General features: G+C 40.0%; 1 pseudogene; it reads left to right on the top strand.

The window, feature by feature from the left end:
• Window positions 1–1,045: 1,045 nt before the first annotated feature.
• LOC110200882 (ubiquitin carboxyl-terminal hydrolase 15-like) overlaps window positions 1,046–18,209 on the top strand; it is a 52,200-nt pseudogene continuing 35,036 nt past the window's right edge.

The raw sequence follows: 18,209 nt of genomic DNA, 5'->3' as shown, positions 1-18,209 counted from the left end.
TTAATTTGCTTCCTCACCAATAAACAATTTTAACCCTGGAAATGAGGTTTCAATTTTTTCCTGAGAAAATATTGGAGAACAGTTATGACACAGTGTTTGGCACAGATGGGTACTTCATAAATGCTTGTTGGTTGATTGACTATTGTTGCCTTTGAACTTCCATAGCAGACATATACATATTCCATGCTTTATACCAGTAATTAGCTCAATCCATTATTTTTCCTCTTCTTTCCCTCTCTCCCCCTCTTCCTTCCTTCTTTCTTCCTTTCTTTCCTTCTTCCTTTCCTTTTTCTTTCCTTCTTTCTTTTCTTCTTTCTTCAATGAAATAACAGCTCTAATTTGGGGGTAAAGCTCAATATGATTCAGCACTGTGATGTAACAGCCAAAAAAAAAAAAAGCTAAACTTGAATTTTGGCTGTCTTTAAAAAAAAAAGACATAGTATTCAGGATAAGTTCTGGTTCTGCTTTAGTCAGGCCACATCTGGAATTTTTTTGTTCCATTCTAGAGGCCACCTGTAGTAAGGATATTGATTAGGGGGCAGGGGGAATAAGCATTTATTTTGTATCGGTGATGTGTCAGGCGCTGTGCTAAATCTTCTGACAAATATTATCTTATTTGATCTTCACAAATACCCTGTTACATAGGTGCTATTATTATTCCCATTTTATAGATGATGAAACTGAGACAAACAGAAGTTAAGTAACTTGTTCATGGTCACATAGCTAGTAAGTATCTAAGGCTGAATTTGAATTCAGGTCTTCCTGACTCCAGGCTTGGCACTCTAACCTAACTAAAGACTGTCCAGAGGAGGGTAACCACAATGGTGATGATAACCAAAATGAATGATTGTTTGTAGGGAATGGAGATATTTTGTGTAGGGATGGGGTGAGAGATGAAACAGTATTTATTAAGAGCTTATTATGTGCCAGGCAAAACTTATTATGTGCCAAGTGCAGAGAAATGCAAAAACATGATCTCTGCCTACAAGGAGCTCACACTGTAATGGGGGAAGGAATGTGCAATTAGCCAAGAAGACAAGAAGAGATGATAGAGAAAAGAATAGAGGACAAAGCATTGTGGGACACCTTTAAAGTTGGAAAGAGAACAAACTGGGAAAAAAGATTAGAAAAAGCAGTCAAAGAGGTAGAAGAAGGTAGAAAGAGAGCAGATACTCGGAAGCTAAAGGAGGGTATCCAAAAGGAGCAACTGGTCCAGAGTATTTGCTGCTATGGCGAAGTCAAGGTATACAAGGATAGAGAAAAGACCAAGAGATCTGATGATAAAGAGAAACTGGAGAGAGCGGTTTCAGAAAAGCGGTGGAGGTTGGACATTACACAATAGGAATGAGATGATGGCAAAAAAAAGTAGAGGCAGTGAAGTTTTTCATTGAAGAGAAGGAAATACATAGGACAGCATCAGGGGGATAAAAGGGAAAAATGCAAGGCTGCATGTTTTTTGTTTGATTATTTTGCATTGCCTTGTTTTTAGGATAGGTGAGACATGAGCATATTTGCAGGCAACAGAGTAGGAGCCAATAGTTAGGAACAGATTAACAGAGAGAGAAAAAGCAATGGAATGATTGATGAAGCACACTCCAAGAGGAGATAGGAAGGAATTATTAAAGGGCACAATGAAGGGGTTAACTTTGGCTAGAAGGAGAATCACCTCATCCCCTAAGAATTAAGGAAAGAAAGAAGAAGAACATAAAAGGTTTTAAGAGCAGAGAGTGAAAATTGAGAAAGTGCATGACAAATAGCCTAAGTCTTTTCAGTAAAGTAATCAATGTGGTCATCTATTGAAGGAAAAAACATGACTTTAGGATAGAGTTGGGGGCTTGAGGAAAGAGGACAAAATTTGGGACAGCAGGGGTTAGGGATATGGTTTAAAAAGAGAGAGAGAGAGAGAGAGAGAGAGAGAGAGAGAGAGAGAGAGAGAGAGAGAGAGAGAGAGATGAATGGGTGACTATGCCAGGGGGAAAACCCAGTTAAGGTTAAATAGCATGAGGGGCAGCTAGGTGGCTCAGTGGATAGAGTACCAGCCCGAGATTCAGGAGGACCTGAATTCAAATCCAGCCTCAGACACATAACACTTACTAGCTGTGTGACCCTGGACAAGTCACTTACCCCTATTGCCTAGCAAAAAAAAAAAAAGGTTAAATAGCATGAATCTGTAGTAGACCCAGTCAGAACAATTTTGTGAATTTCTCTAGCAGTGTTTGGAGTAACAATATGCCATGTATATATTATATACTAATTTTGTTATATTTTTCATATATTATATTATTATATAGTATATATAATATATTAACAGTGCAGGAAGAGCAGGAAAACAAGGAGCTAAGAAATTCAAAGGTGGAAAATAATGCACTGTTGAAGCGATTACCCATGAGTTTAAGACTGAAAAGGGAGGAAAGTGAATCTGACACATAGGGCAACTGAAAAAACAGAGGGAATGAAGGCTCAGAAGTCTCAAAGAGCTGCTTCATGAGGAATGAAGCAGATGAAAAGACAGACAAGAGTTCATGAGAGGTTTTGATCAGTTCTTTAGGATCTTGAAAGTGGAGAAGTTTTGGGTGAGGCTGAGGTCTAAGGTGGAACTACTCTTACAGATACCTGTGGTAGAATACAGATATAGATCATAAGCCTTGAGGATATTGGAGACCAGGACTCTAGAAGAGTTGTCAATATGAATATCAAAATCACCAAAGAGAGGTCAGAGGGTGGGGTAAAGAGTAAGATGGTGAGCAAGATGGGAGAGGCACTATCTACAGCCAGTAGTTAGGCTGATATAATGGGGTAGCATGAACTCTTCTTATTTGAGGAAGAGAAGTTGCTGAGTGATGGTGACAGAGAAAAGATTTGGAAGCAAAAGTGGGTCACAAAAGGTCTGCTTATTTTTCTTCTTGGCCCATGAACTAGAAAGGACATGAGAGAAGGAATGTCCAGCATTAAAGAGAGATGAGGTAAAAGATGAGATATCTTAAGGGGAAAAGCGAGTCTCATTCTGTGCTAGAAAAGACAACATGGTACAATGAGAATTGCACTGCTTAGATGACCTAGATTCAAATCCCACTTCTAATTCCATCTGTATGACCTTGGTTAAGTCACTTAGCATCCCGGGGCCAGTTTCCACCATAAAATATGGGGCTTGGAATAGATGGCCTCTAAGACTTTTTCTGGCTCTAAAGTCATGATCCTATGAAAGTAGTGCAAAAGGAAAAGCTCAAGAACAGAATGGAATACTAATAATGGATTAGGGACTTCCGATGGCACAGTGGAAAGGCTAGGTAAAAGAGAACTAGGCAGAGAAGCGGAGCTGAAGTAGTTAAGGATGAGACTACAAGGAGAAGAATCAGGGGCGGGAGATCTTTTATATAGGCAGGCCATGATTCCGAATCTCAGGGATTGGAGAAGCAGAAAATTGCTTTTTGATAGTCATAGAGCAGGGTGAATACCAAAATCTGGTCCCAAGTTTCTAGTTGGAATATTTGAATAATAGACCTTTTGCTGAGAACCGTTTTCCCGGTGACTGAGGACTCGGTGGCCAAAGGCTACAAAAGCTGAGAGAACACTGGTATTTAAAAGAAGGAAAAACCTTATTTTAGCCAAAATTTCCACCTCCTGTGTCACCAAGCCACCTACTAACCAGTAACAAAATTAATTTCCTTCAGTATCCTTTTCTCTTCCTTCCCCTGTTATTGGAGTAGTAAAATAGTCAAAAGCATGGTGGAGGGAGGAGGAAGAGAGACTATGAAAACACATTCAAATGGCAATAACTCATGAATTGGATCATTAACCTCCAAATAATGAGTTGCCTTTACTTTAAAACTGGTATGCTATTTAATTAAAATTACACAACCCAGAAGATAATAGATAGTTTGGACAAGGACAGATTCCCCTGAACCTGAGTCCCTTGAAGTAACCTTCATGACATTTCTTAAGTGACAAAGCTTATTTTCATGGAAACTTCCTTTGAAGTAACCACACAGTGCTTGGCACGTGGTAGGCACTTCATACATGTTTATTGATCAATTGATTGATTAAAGTAGGCCAATTCCTTGGGGAAATGATGTACAATATATTCTTATTTCCTCTGTCTCCCTGGTAAAGGACTTACCTCCTTATATAATTTCTTTATTTTCAGACTATATAAATTGTTCTCTGTTTTTGAATACTGGCCCTAAATAAACCACAGCATCCTTCTTTCCAAGATGAATTAGAACATCACTCTTGTTCTATCCATTCCAAGTCTAGGTTTTATGAACCAGGGACAGAAACAGATCATTCCATATATATCAGGGAAAAAAACTTTTTCTGTGTTTCCTGTGGCAACTTTTCAGGTGATATCACTAGCCTGTTATCCCATTTCCTTAGAGAAGCAACTCAGAGCCCAAGGACTGGAATAATCACTCTTTTTTGCCTCATTTAGCTGTACTTTCAACCACACAGATCTTTTGCATCCACAGAGTACCTGCTATTTTCAAGAGGCACTCATGAAGCCTAGGAGATGGAGAACTGGACCACTGGCATTATTTTTCCCTGTTGTGCTGCTGTTATTAAAGAAACATGAATTTCTGCTTGGGAATTAACAAGCTGTAAGACTTCTTCCTTAACAATACAGCCATAATTCTGTTCTTGAGTGTGGCAAATAGTTTGCCATCTTATGAATATTCCCCATTTCACAGAAGCCTCTCGGGGTTTAAGTGCTTCACATTGTGGTTGCTGTGTTTCTGCTGCTGTAGTTACTCCCACTACCCACTCCAAACCTACCTCTCCACAACAGAATAAAATAAAATAAATCCAGGTTCAAGTAAATGCCAATTGCCTAGTAAAGCATCTGAATTCCAGTCTATGTGAATTTATTTGGGATTCCGAGTTTCAGGACTACTGAGTTCCAGCTCAAAAATGGTAGGCTAGCTGTGAGAAGTCCTTTCGTCAGATCATTTGGGTTCCTCCGAAATTGTTTTACCACTTAACTCTGGCCTGATATGGTAACCCTTAATTCGTTTCTCCAGGAGCTGTTACAAGGAGTCATAGGATCATAGACTTGGAGTCAGAAGGTACCTAAGGGGTCATCTAGTTAAATCTCTTTGTTTTACAGGTGAGGAAACTAGGCAGCAATGAACAAATATAGAAAGCAGTCTGCCCTTCTGAGAACTTTAGCTGTGTGATCTCTGGCAAATCAGCACTTCTCTGGGACCAGATTACCGTAGCTGTAAAATGGAGGGCATGGCTAGACGACCTCTCAGCTAACTTCCAGCTCTAATTCAGTCACAGAATCATAGATTATAGATCTAGAACTGAAAAGGACCTGCAAAGCCATCTAGTCTAACCCTCTCATTTGACAGGCCCAAGGAGGTGGTGACTACTCAAGGTCACAGGGGTTGGAAAAGGGAATTAAATTTAGGTCCTCTGACTCTGGAAAATGGGCTGGCATGTGAGGAATCAATTCAAATGTCTTCCCAATCTCCATTAATGACCTTTCCTACCTCCTAGGTCCCCTCTCTTAGAGAGACAGACACACCCATTCTTTCCCTCACCTCCTCCATATTTATGGAAATCACCACTTTTAGCTTTGAGTTGAGCAATTTACCTCCTCCCACACAAGGGACTATGCCAGGAGCCTCTAGAAGCTGCAAATTGTCCCTCTATTCCCTCTCCTTATGCCTCCCCCTTTTGCATTTCTCCATCCTCAGCCCTAATCCTTTTCCTCCCCTCCAACTCAACAAGAAAAAGAAAGGCCTTCCTTAAGCAACCAATTCTGAGCAATTCTCGTCTCCATTTCCGCAGTCCCGCAATCCAGAGCCAAGACTGGAAGAGGGAGGAGGAGCCCAGTTCCTCCGTTCCTATCTCTATTCCTAACCCTATCCTTGTCTTTACCCTTATCTTCGATCTTATCTGTTGTGCCCCTGCCTGCCCGCTTTAGTACTTATACAGTGGAAATCGCTGCCCTCTAGTGTTGGCACCTGGAAGCCCAGGAGGGGGCCCACCAGTCAAGTTTTGGGTTTTTTTTTTTTTTGCGAGGGGTCCCCTTTTGCATCCTGAAAACTGGAGGAGCTTGAGTAACCCCGAAGCTCAGATACCCTGTTCTCTTCCACCCTCTTTTGGGACCCTCTTCTTCCCTCCACCCCTTTCTTCCTTCCTAGCTGCCTGGACTGAATTGCTGCTACCTGCGAGGTGGGTTTAAAGGACTCCTCCTCTCCATCCTCCTCCCCTTCCTTCTTCTCATCCTCGCCACACTAAGAACCAGGCAGAGACTTGCAGAACCCTAGCCCCCCTGCTGCCGGGCGTGCTCCGATCCATGCCTAGTGCTGTCAGCTGGAAAGGCTTGGGAAGGGTCTCTCTCTGTCTCTGCCGGGGTCCCTCTCTACCCCCCAGTCCAGAGATTACTGGATTTCAGGAGCTAGATGGGAGAAGAGGAGGTTTAACATTTTCCCAGCACTGAGTGAACAGCCAGGAGTTGTGAGAAGCGGAGCTTCTCCTCCTCTATCTCTTTTTAGTGAGGAGAAAAGAGAACGAAAGAGGACAGCTGAAAAGAGCTTCGGGAGCCTCCTACTACCCCTCCTGCAGCTGTCTAAGCGCTTACCATGCAGCCAGGAGCTAGCTGAAGACACGGTGGGATTCGGAGCCCTCTGGCCCGCCAGGTGAGCAGGGCGCCACTTCCCTCGGCATAGCTGCCCTTTCCCCCTGGCCCAGAGTCTGGAACTCAGGCTGCTTGCCCTCCAGTGGATGTGCTCAGTGGGGTAAAGATGATGGGGGCAATATACCCTGAGGGGCGGGGGCAGGTCTGCAATTCTCCAAAGCGCAACCAGAGCATGGTGAGGGGAAAGAGCTTGGAGAGGGTGGGGAAGGGTACCTGAGCGTTTGAAAAGCACTGGTCTGGAACGCGTCGGTGTGCCCAGACAGCTGTGCCATCTGCCTGGACCCTGGAATGGCATGTGTTTCTTTGTTGGCAGCTCCTCATTAGTTACTGAAGATTCAGTTTTCTTTATGAAAACTGAGCTAACTTTCAGCGACTAGATACATGGGTGGATGAATGGATGGGTAAATATTGTAGATAAATAATGAATGTACATGTAATTCAGTATTTAAGCATTCCTTTAAGATTTCAGTTATTTGGAATGTGTATCCTGTCTACTTCCAAAAGGATTTAAGGTATTTTTGGGTAGAATAAATGATGGAGGGGTCAGGAAATGCTCAAATCTTGGGGTGATCCATGGTAGCCTCCAGGACTGCAGAAGAGAAGATAGAGAAACTGGAGCTGATTAAAAGCCCCATAGATAGGAAGAGCCAGTACATCCATGCCTCAATAAGTAATCAAGGATTTGACTTTGATAATGGAGATGCTTGGGCAGGGAAGTGATGGAAGTGGGTCAGAAAAAAGGCATCAGGGCATAAGTTAAGACTGCAACTTGTTTGGGTTCAGGTTATTCTAACCCAACACTGCAGCCCAAGTAAGGCAAGCAGATGAAGTTTGATGATCATTTATAACATATATATAATTGTGTTGTTTTATGTTTATATGTATATTTATAGAATCATAGATTTAGAACTGGAAGGAACATATATGGCAATTTGAGTCTAACTCCCTCATTTTACAAATGAGGAAACTGAGGCTCAGTGACATGTCACTTTCCTAGGGTTACACTGAGGCAGGATTTGACCCCAGGTCTTCTTGATTTAAAACCCAGTGCCTAAGTCACTAAGTCATACTGCCACCGTCCCCCCCCCCCAAAAAAAAAGGTTTTATCAGTGTCAGAATTATCCTTCCATGCCTCTGTAAGTAGGTGGCTTCATCAGTATCTATGGTCCTAAAAATGCACCACCTGGTAACCAATGTAATAGTGAGTGATAGCCTTCTCCATTCTGGCCAGGTTAATGTAAATAGGCTTTCCCTCAACTGAGAGCTACAGATTCTTTTACCCACAGATACCTGAAGATTTTCTCGGTTAGTAAGATCCGTCTGTGTTATATAGCCTTCATGAACTGAGCATTATTTCTACACCATGACAAGGCATTGAAGTGTGACTAGCAGGAACTTAGATATTGAAAGACAACCCAATATTGTCTCACTTGCAAGGGACATTGCTGTCTGCATCCTAAGAAGCTTTTAACTTCTCTGGTGCCTGTTACCTGGTCTTCCTCATCAGAGCAGAGGAGGAAATGGCTGAAATATTTAGGGGTAGACAGCTTTCCCCAAATGATCTGGGTTTGGTTTTTTGTTTTTGTTTTTGTTTTTTTTACTTTCCCAACCCATTCTCACATGTACATGAGTATGTGAAGTATGTGAAGGGCTACATGGGAAAATAGATGTCATTTTAATGCAGATAGCTACAATTTGCATAATGTCAAATCTGAAGGGCCTCATTTGGCTTCCTTGAATCAGTGGCATCATAAATATACTTTCTTTGAATAGTGTATGAAAAGAGAAACCCTCAGGTGGGAATGAATCTGTGACTACAACTTTACTAGCTGATCACATATGAAACATCTCATATAGAGAGACTGAATCATGCCATGATTATTTACAACCTTTTTTCTGGAGTGATCTGTTTTTTCTGCTGAAATAAATATGTTCCCTCTTCCAGACAATGAAGGGGTTACACCAGAGATCTATGAGCCCTAAGATGCCTTGGCAAATGTTTGGAATAAATGAATAGAGGTATTTTAAATACATTTTAAAAATTTTAGAATATGCTTCTCCTTTTCTCTTCTCTCCCTCTCATCTGAAATACAGGGTATCCCAAAAGTCTTAGTGCAGTTCTAAGCCTAAATAGTTTAAAACTGCTCTAAGACTTTTAGAAAACCCTGTTTTTCAGACCACTGGGATCACTCAACTGAGAGTACAAAAAGAGTCTATCAGAGGGGACTTAATTTGCTTTTCCTACTTTACTTAAAGCAAAATATGTTGCCACTTTCCAAAATCAAGCTACACCTTCAAATAGCATTCAACAACATGAAGAAGGAACAAATGAATTGACCACAAAGTTATATACATCATATCATCTTCAGCAATTTAAGGAGAGGTGAATGCAAATTTTGATGCATCAACATAGACATAACATGAGCTGTTGTTCTATCATCAGTATACGGCTGCAGCCATGAAGAAGTTGCTACAGCTCTCATTCCATATGCAGAGGAAACATTGCAATGGAGGTCATTAAATCAGCAAATCTAAAAACTGGAAAGGATCTCAGAACTACTGTATCTGAACCTGTGTCTGAGCATGATTGCTCACTATGTGCAAAACACTTACTATGTGCAAAACATCCCTAGTACTAAGTGCCAGGGATGCAAATAGGAAAGGAATGTCTTGCTTGCAAGGAGCTCACATTCAGATGGAAGAGACAATTACATATAGAAGGTTTCAGCTGCAAGTCAGATGACAAGGTTCCATGGTCCTTAGGATGAAGTAGAAAAGCAGATGGTATTTCTTATGCTTTAATGTCATTATTGTTGATAAAATCTTGTCTGTGTCTGATGTTCATCTATTTGACAGTAGCAAAGAATTTGGTGACAAGAGTTTTCTTTTCTGGATCTTTAGGAGCTGTGGCTGTATCAGTCGCAGAAAAAGTTGCCCAGCCACATCTCCATAAAGGCTGTTTCCCTGGATACTGACTGTGGGTGCTGGGCTGGAAGCAGGATCAGTGGTCTAAGGGGTATTGACATCTCCAGAGCTCTTGGGTTTATCTGCCCGTCAGTGGAAGATGGTTATCAGTTGGTGTTGACGGTATCAAGGAAGGGGGTCCCTTCTCTGCAGTGATTGCTCCCCTTAATGATGGTTGCAGGGTCCAGGCAGGGAGTAGGGACTGCTATGGCCAAGATTCTTGGGTTCAGAGTCATTAAGCCTGAAAATTTCAAGATAATGAGCATCTCAGTAGTCCCCAGGCAACCCATTCAACTTTTAGGTGGCTCTGTCAACTTTTTTTTTCTCTTAGGGGCCTTTACATAGTAAAATGGATAGAGGGTTGGATGTGGAGTCAGAAAGATCTGAGTTCAAATTCTGCATCAGACATTTACAAACTGTGTGACCCTGGAAAAGTCACTTAAACTCCTTGTGGCCTCAGTCTCCTCATCTTACAGATGAGGAGGTTGGACTGAATGATCTCTTAGGCCTTTTCAAATTCTAAATCTGCAATCCTGAGAGAACTGCTTCCAGAGTTGGAGGACCTGGGTTCAAATCCTACCACTGATGTTTGGTCCCTGTTTGACCTGAGCCTCAGTTTCCTCTTCTTTAAAATAAAGGAGTTGAACTAGATGTTCCCTGAACTACCTTCCAGCTTCAGATCTATGATCCTTTGATATTGCAAAAAGAAAATCTGGTCCAGTTCCCTGCTGTCCAGTGTATACATGTCTAAACCATCCATAAATGGCGGTTGTTGTTGTTCAGTCCAACTCTTCATGACCCCATTTGGGGTTTTCTTGGCAAAGATACTGGTATGGTTTGCCATATCCTTTCCAGCTCATTTTACAGATGAGGAAACTGAGGCAAGCAGGGTTAAGTGACTTGCCTAGGGTCACATAGCTAGTAAGTGTCTAAGGCTGGATCTGAATTCAGGTCTTCCTGACTCCAAGCCTAGCACTGTACTACACCACAAAATTTCGAACTTAGAAGAAATCTCATTTACCATCTAATCAAAACTATCCTTGAAAAAGAATCCCCTCTACAACATGCCAGATAGAAATCTGGCCTCTGCTTGAAATCACGAAACCTTACTTTTGTTACTTATTACCCGTGTAATTCAAGGCAAGTTATTCTACACCTGTATACAATGAGGGAGTCAGACTAAATGCCTTCTAAGGTTCTTCCCAATTCTAAATCTCTGCTTCTTATCATCTCCGATTGTCATAATTCTGTTAGGAGATAAGACTACGCAAGCTGTTCTCCACATTTATGGATGAAGAAACTAAAGAGCAGTCTTGTCTAAGATCACTCAGCTATGTATAACATCTTCCTAGTTTATAACAAAAGTGTAATTATATCACAATGTACACTTTTCTTAATGTTTTCACAGTTTTTATTGTAAGAAATGCTAAACAAAATATGGTTGTCCTTCATACTTGAAGAGGACCAAAATGACATCACCATGTCAGGATCAATGTGCAGTGTGTCCAATGGCAGCTGATCAGATGAGCTTGGAAGGCTCTACCACGTGTCAGGCATGAGTAGTTCATATGAACATTTGGAGTGGAAATGTCTCTAAATTCACACATTTCACATTTCTTTTGAGCTACTGCAATTCTGCTTTGCTCATATAGCACAGTGCCTTCTTTGATGCAAGGGAATAAATGAAATATACACAGCCAGCAGAGGCCTAGTAGTAAATTCACTTTTGAAGCTTTTATCTGACTCATCAGATCTCAGTAGTTCTAATTATAGGATCAGAAGGACAACCAGCATCCACTTCCATCTATATCCACCACCACAATAAACTGAAAGACTAGAGGAAAAGCCCATGATGAATCCAAATAAAACAAGGCTTATGCAGCTGAATCAAATCAAGAATTAGCTAGATGGTGCAGTGGATAATGTTGGACTTGGAGTCAGGCAAGCCTAAGTTCAAATCCTATCTTCAGTTGTACAACTCAAGACAAGTCACTCAACCCATCTTAGCTTCAGTTTCCTCATCTGTAAAATAGGGACAATAACAATACCTACCCCAAGCAATGCTTCACAAATTTTAAAGCACTATAGAAATGTTAGCTATTAATGTTATTAGCTAGACTACAAGCAGTGAGTAGATGAGACACATAAAAGATGTAGGTATCACAGGAGTTGAACAGAAGAAATTTACAAAGTCTGGCATGAAAGAAAAGTATTACAACGAGAAAAAAAAACTGTGGGGGGGTTGGAATAATGATTGACAGTTCAAAGAAGTAGCATCTGTGATTCTCACACAGTTAGTTTCTTGCCATGGTTCCTAACTAATATACCCAATTAGATTAAAGTACATCCAAAGTTTTTAAGTTCTGCAACGCAACCAAGTTTCCTAGCTGTTGTAAATAACATGTCTTCGAGCTTCAATTTTTTATTACCCCCACATCAATTTAAGACAACTGTTAAAGGAGGAAGAGGGATTAATCTCTGAATCCCTATGAATACTGTCATTGTAGATATATACACCTCCTGATGGCATCTTGCTTGGAGAAAAGCAAGCCATCTAGTATCTCAATAGTTATTTTAGTGCATCGTAAGGGACAGGACATGTACCTCTTCCAGCAATACTTGTTCCTTAATATTTCAAATAGACTTGGTCATCCTTATGCCTGTAAAATGAAAAAAAATTACATGATAGCTTTATTATATATTTTCAAGGAATAGCAAGTTGTACAAAGTAGACTAGCAGTTCTGGGAGCAATCATCTTTTTTATTATACCATATTATGGAAATACTTGTTTTATTCCATAAATTAAAATTAATGAAATAAAATAAGATGAAGGCTAATACATTGTTAAACAGTTAAGGAAGTCATATCATCAGTAACTTTCCCTACTCTTCTATGCAGCTTGAGTCAACGATACTTCCAGGAAAAGGCAATTTTTCTTATTTTTGGAAAAGTGCCTTTTTTAACCAAAAAGATCTACAATAAAAACCAACTGCCTATTTCAGGATTCTCTGTACATGTTTATTCCTTTTCCACCGGAGGCAAAATATCTTCATAAGTAGAGATGATTTTTCAGAACGGTTTTTAGCCCTTCTTATTAAGGTACTCTATGTCTTATAAAACAGGTTGCACTGTGTGCATACATACACATATATATATGAATACACACATATGTATGCATATATTTATATGTAAATGTGCACACATACATATAACCATATACAATATACATTATGTATGTATACATATGTGTATATTACATATATACATTCCCATACACATGGGTATGTTGTACATATAGGCGTGTATATATGCAAGCATATACATATACATGCATATACATATATACATATATACATATATATATGTATATTATGTATATACACATATGAATGTATATATACATATATACATATATATATATGTATATTATGTATATACACATATGAATGTATAGGCCACAGTGGTGGTGCAATGGAAACTATACTCCCTTTGGAGTTGGAGGACCTGGGTTCAAATCCCACCTCTGATCCTTCAATCAATCAATAAAATCAATAAGCATTTATTAACTGCCTTTTATGTGCCAGTCACTGTGCTAAGCACTGGGGATACAAAAGGAAGCAAAAGATAGTCCCTGCCCTCAAGGAGCTTACAATCTAATGAGTCTTACTACCTAAGTGACCTGGGACAAGTCACTTTCCCTCCCTGGGACACAATTTCTTCATCTATAAAATTGAGGGATTGTACTCTGAGGTCTATTCCTTCCAGCCATATGGCTATGACTCTATTCTCCATCCCTAAATGCCTCACTTTCTGCAGAAGATTTTGCCTCCTTTATAGAGATAAGCTAACCTGACTGAAACTCTTTCAACTTAACTCTCTTCTACCTTGGAATTTCTCCGAATCTTCATCAATCATCTACTCCTTCCTTTCAGTCTCAGAAGCATCCCTGTTTCTGACTTTTACCTCTCTTCACATCCATGAGTCTGTCCCTTCTTGCTTCTAGAAGCTTGCTCTGCCATTCATACCTACTTTCCCTTAAGCCTTCAATTTCTTCCACTATAATGATTCTTTCTCTTCTGGCTATGACATGCTCAGATGTTACCATCCCAAAAAACCCAACGACTTGGACTCCTGAGCTCTGCTAGCCATGTGGCCATCTGCAAATCACTTGGCTGAGCCTCAGATTCCTCTACTGTAAAATGGAAATCATAATAATTGTACTGCCTACCTCACAGAACTGGTGTGAGGGTAGTGCTTTATAAATCTTTCATTAAAGCACTGGATACCTATGCTATTGTTATTCATTATTCATTTACTTACATATTTATCTTCAATACTTCTTAAAAGAAATAGTCCCCACTCCCAGTCTATACTTCCTTACCTTCTTATTCATGTCTAAACCCCATACAATCTGGCTTGCACTACTTTTCTATGGAAACTACTATCTCAGATATCACCAGTGACCTTCTAATCACAAAATTCATCGGTTATTTCTGTTTGTTTCTCTGGCTTCTGATGCATTAGATGCTGTACTACCTTCTCCTTCATGTTTTCTCTTGGCTTCTAAGGCATCTTTATTTTCCTGTTTCATCTCAGCCTTTCTGACCATGCTTTCTTTGATCCTTTCCCTGACTCTTCACATTATTCCTGTCACCTTAAATGCTTGTGTTACTCTGAGTTCCAGGGTGAGTTCTCTTTTCTCTCTGTGTTCACCTGCTATGTGATCATCATCATTTCCCCGGTTTCCACTATCACTTCAGTGCAGCTGATTTTCAAATACATACATGTGTGTGTGTGTGTGTGTGTGTGTGTGTGTGTGTGTGTGTGTGCGTATCCCTGATTTCTTTCTTAAGCTCTAGATCAGCATTGCCAAATGGACCCTGGATATTTTCACATGTTATGAGAGGTAAACTGTTTTTTGGTGGATTAAGGAATGAGAGGAACAACAACAAAAGCCAGGTCAACTTTTGAGTTAGGAAGACCTCAATTCAATTCCTGGCCAACAACAACACAAAAATCATAGGTCCAGATATTAACAAGAGGTCGTGAGCATCTGAAACACAGCATATCCAAAACTGAACTCATCTTTCCTCCCAAACCAGACCTTCCTCTTGACTTTCCTGTTCCTGCCAATAGCCCCATTATTTTCTGATCGGTTACTCATGCTTTTAGCACCCACTTTGACATCTCTGTCCCTCATACATGTGAACACAGAGCCAATTCAGCAGTTGCCATTTCTGCCCCAGAACATCTCTTGCCTCTCATCTGTGCTCTTCATGCACTAAGATTCAGTTCAGTACTCTAGGCTACTCTTTGAGGCTACAAATTTCAAAGAAGGCATTGACCTGCATTGGTAGAGAGGATTTCCTCAGATGGCAGGATAGTTAGAGGTCCAGTTCATTTACTTACTAACTCCATGAAAATAAGGACAATAATGCATTTTTTTATGTTCCCTGAAGTGCCTAGCTCAGTGCCCAGTAGGTGCTAAATATTTGTTGAATGAATATTGAACAAGAAGTCCATTGAATTTTTGAAGTCCAGAAAGCTATGGGTTAAGTGCCATGCTTTTTCCGATTTTCTTGAACTGTTGCTTAGGTTAGCTTGTTCTTTTCTTCATTATAATTCATTTCAGAAGTAGTTCTGGTTTTTTTTAAAGCATCATTATCCCCTAAGAAAATATCAATGGTCCTTTGACCTTTGTTCTGTCAATTTTCTCTAATAAAAGAGCTTGTCTACTTTTTATTTTTTTCCTCTTACTTATAATCCTGATCTTGCTGGGGTTTTTTTTTTTTCATCTGTGCAGAAGTGAATACCTTCCCATTAGATATTTCTATTAGAGATGCTGTCAAAGGACTTCTGGATGAGTGGAATCTTAGACTAAATGATCTCCAAGGGTTGTTCCAATTCTGATATTCTCTGAGTCTTGACAATCACACTAGTACCTTTAGGGTTTCCATGTTAAAATATTATGTATTCAAAACTGCAAAGCCAATTGTTAAGGGTTGACTATTAATGGATGTATAGGAGAAACAGAGTGGTGTTGGGTCCTGAGAATGGAAGAGAGTCAGCGGAAATTTAAAAAAAGAGTTAGTAGTTGAAATTGAAGACCAAAACAGAATTGTTCTTTAATTGTCTGGAGGAAGAGAACATATCTTGGATCGGTGGTAAAAGCAGATGGGGACTAGAGAGAGAATTCCCTGGAGCCAAGGAATTATACTGAGCTGGGAATAGCTTTACTTAATAGCAATGATCATTTTAAGTGCCAGTTGCATACCAATCGCTATTCTAGGCAGTGGGGGAGACATGAAGTTTAGATAAGATATAGACCCTTCCCTTATTTTACTTAGAGTCTAGTAGGTTAAGTTAAAGACAATATATGACACTAAATGACTCAAATAAACCCTAAGGTAGGTTTTGTCCTAAGCAGGACAAAATCGGACTCTATCTATTGATAGAAAATTGTAATGGTTGTCTCCTCTAGTTTTACTCTAATATCTAATGGAATGAGTGTGACCCTGGACTCTCAAAGACTATACCAATAAAGTACAATTACTTACAAAGCTAGAAAGGCTTTTAATATAGTACTGGCAATAGATAGTGTCTGCTGTCCAAGGCCTAGCTGATCTCAACTGAAGAAAAGCTCATCAGTACCGTGACCCCAAGGACATGAATTCTTCAGACAAAACAACCCATAAAGTAGACCTCCTATATATGTATATGTAACTGCCTATCAATGTGTAGTTGAACCCTCATATAGCCTTAGTGCCTATTCCAGTATTTGTTACATTCAAGGAAAATTGCCCAAGTATACATAGCACTGAAAAACTGACTATGAGCTAAGCGGAAAGGCCGTATCCCAAAGACTTGAGAGTCAAGCCCCTCAGTGGTAGTATAGAAGGTAGGGCATTTGCAATAAGAGCTCATCTTTTCAGTTTAACCTTTTTAGTATCAACCACAGACTGAATAATAAAACAGATAGTTTTATTTCTGATTTTTTAAATGCTCTTTCTTTTCAGAAACTTTTCTTCTTACCTCTCAACCCCATGAAAACCTTCCCTCATAGCCTTCATTTCAGTACATCTATGACCTCATTTTTGTGGTTGTCTTGGGTTTAGTGGTAGCTTGGGACAAATAAATGAATGAATGAGGCATTTATTAGGCACTTATTATGTACAAAGCACTATGCTAAGTGCTAGGAATACAAATAGAAAAGCAAAGAGAGCCTCTGTTCCCAAAGAGTTCACATTCTAAAGGTAGAGATAATACATATTAAAGGTTTCAACTGCAGTCAGGTGGAAAAGTCTCATGGTCCTTAGGGTGCAGCAGCAAAGCAGTTGGTAATGCCTTTTCTTTAACATTATTATTAAATGTCACTAATCCTGGGGCTCTTGGGTTGAGGGTCCTGGCATGCCTTCATCAGAGTCTAAAAGGAAGTGGTGCTTAAGGTGGTGGTGGTGGTTTGATTTGCCTGGCACATTCTGCCTCCTGTCTATTCCTCAGGGTACCTTTCTGCTTCAGCTAGGTTAGCTTATTACCATCCTGTGTGTGGCCATTGATTAGCTGTTGGTGGGGATGACTATGCCTTTTTTCCACAGGAGTTGTTTCTGTAGATGATAGCTATAATGGCTAGGTTAGAAGCAGAAATGGTGATATGGGGGACTGGGGAATATTGCAACTCCCAAAGATCCTGTGTCTATCTGCCTGTTGGTGGCAATTAGTCAGCATTTTGTGGTGGTGATGAGGAAGGTGGGCCCCCTTTCCACAATTATTTCTCTCCTCAATGACGGTTGGGGTAATGGGATGGAAACAGGATATGGTTTGATTGCTGGACTTGGAGTAAGGAAGACCTAAATTCAGAGACTATTTTAGACATTTTATTAAGCTGTATGTCCCTGGACATATCAGATAGCTTCTCTGAGCCTTTGTTGATGGAGGGATTAGCCACACTATTAAATGTGAAGTTTATAAAACACTTCACATAATTATCCCCATTTCCTCATCTACAAAATGGGAATTACAATGATGCCTTCATCAGTGTTGGTCTGAAAATCAAATGGGATAGTATGTGTAAGGGCCCAAGACTGGATCTAGACCTATGATGTCATTAGTATATTAGGATATTTCATTAGTATATTATTATATTAGGAAATTCCTTCTACTAATGCTGGTTGGTGCCTTCTCTGCACCTTGGAGAGTTACCTAGACCATTGAGCAATTAAGTGACTTCCCAAAGTCACATAGTCAATATGTATCAGGGGCAGAACTTGAACCTAGTTCTTTCTTTCTCTCTCCACAGATGGTTCTTTATTCACCATATCACATATGTAAAACACTTTATAAATATTAAAACATTATGCACAATTCAGCCATAATTATTACAGTGTGGATCACAAGCCATCCATGACTTCTCCTATGTGATTCTTGTCCATGTTACCCCAAAGATTCTCTTTCAAAGGATCTATCTAATATACCAAAAATCTTTCTTTGGGCTGTTTTCTACTGTATGTGTGCCAGTGTAGCACTTGAACTGCACATCTCTTACCACTCTTGTCTACGCACATGATCACCTTCCCTGCACTGACCCGGGTAGTATCCCATAGG

Source organism: Phascolarctos cinereus, unplaced genomic scaffold (assembly GCF_003287225.1).
Source record: "Phascolarctos cinereus isolate Bilbo 61053 unplaced genomic scaffold, phaCin_HiC Scaffold_5;HRSCAF=322, whole genome shotgun sequence".
Lineage (NCBI taxonomy): Eukaryota > Metazoa > Chordata > Mammalia > Diprotodontia > Phascolarctidae > Phascolarctos > Phascolarctos cinereus.
This window is presented reverse-complemented; position numbering and strand designations above follow the sequence as displayed.